Here is a 1617-nt window from a genome sequence, read left to right on the forward strand (position 1 = left end):
ATACTACACACACATGGTATATACTACACACACATGGTATATACTACATACACATGGTATATACTACACACACATGGTATATACTACATACATATGGTATATACTACTCTGTGTTGGGGTTTTTTTCTCCAGAAATCTCAGGATTAACAGATGACAGCATGACTAAAATCTTTGATATCATTATTATTTCTCCAACTATGATTCTGTGTTCATTCATCTATTTTCTCTTTTTAGTTTCCCTACACAGTTGTCAGCATGGGTGTGGTAGAACTCACCATACTGTGCTTGCACTTATTTCATAAGTTTAAACTAAGTGAATGCCTATGTTCATGTTCTTCTGACACTTTGACATTTTGGTCATGTTGTGGTTTGTAGCTTTACACCTGGATAGAACTGTTGGTTCCTTTTCTCCCTTGACAGCTTGCATAGCTCTCTCAGGTACAATGAGATGCAATCCTCACAAAGGAGATTTCCAGGTCACTTCCAATCCTATTCTTCCAAGTCCTGGATCTGAACAAAGTGTCTGGTGTTATCAACAGTATGGGCTTACCTTCACTTTCTGCAAGGCAAACAAGAGCCACAGTAGTAGCCTAGATTGATTTGAGGTGTCTTGGATTCCCATGACCAATCACTCAAAGGAGGTTTTCTCTGCCTAGCCCTGGTGTTTTCATTGTGGCTATTATGAAACAGACTGCGGTTCTTAGGGAAAGCATTATCACCCCTCGTATCACACACACATACTCTATATAGTTTGAAGTAAGCAAAATAGTGTGATTCCCTATAACTTTTCAAACATCTTTAGTGCTGTCTCTTCCTTAGTTGTTAACTTGATATAGCTGTAAAGCTACAGACCACAACATGACCGAAATGTGAAGATGCTCCTAAAGGTGCAGGAGTGGCACTCACATCCTGAGGGGACCCCAAACCTACCGAACTGAACTTAATTCCCTCTCAATAAGAGGAATTCATGCTTAAACAAATCTAGAAAATGACAAGTGACACACCAGTGTGGATGGGAAACTTGGGTGAGGCTCCATGCCTTGGTGAAAAGCTATAGGCAATCAATGGCTGCTGAGAAAGGGAGATGCAGTCTCCTTCGGGGCCAAGGCCCCTGGGGAGTTGTCTAATCCCAAGTTAATCTGTCAGTACTGAGCATAAATGCATAGAAGCACATCCCTTCCTTTGCAGTCCTTTTCACACCTTGTTGGATGGGTAGTAAAGCTTCATTTGTTTGGAGTGTGGGAGTGGTTGGGAAATGGATGGTTAGTCTGTCTCCATTTTTTTTTGAAAGTAGCTATGTAGCCCAAAAAGGCTCCAAACTCAAAATTCACCTGCATCATTAGGAGTATTAGGATTACAGGTCTGAGCTGCCATATCCAGTTTAACATCACTTTTATTTTATTGGTAATTTTTTTCTTTTTTTCCCCCCTGGTCGGTCTTGCTAGAAAGTTATTTAACTTAAGAAGAATCATTATAAAATCCAATTTTGATATTAATTTGTTCCTCTTTTCTATTTGTCTTTATTAGCTTTTGTTTCTCTGTGTCTGTCTGCCCCTTTCTCCTTCTCTCCCTCTCTCCTCTCTCCTCTCTCTCTCTCTCCCTCCCTTCCTCCCTCCC

At 40.5% G+C, this 1617-nt stretch overlaps 1 protein-coding gene across 7 annotated transcripts in view; it reads right to left on the reverse strand.

The window, feature by feature from the left end:
- Positions 1-1617, reverse strand: part of Vps13d (vacuolar protein sorting 13 homolog D) — a 234091-nt gene that overhangs the window by 123807 nt on the left and 108667 nt on the right. The window lies entirely within an intron of this gene.

Source organism: Mastomys coucha, unplaced genomic scaffold (assembly GCF_008632895.1).
Source record: "Mastomys coucha isolate ucsf_1 unplaced genomic scaffold, UCSF_Mcou_1 pScaffold18, whole genome shotgun sequence".
Lineage (NCBI taxonomy): Eukaryota > Metazoa > Chordata > Mammalia > Rodentia > Muridae > Mastomys > Mastomys coucha.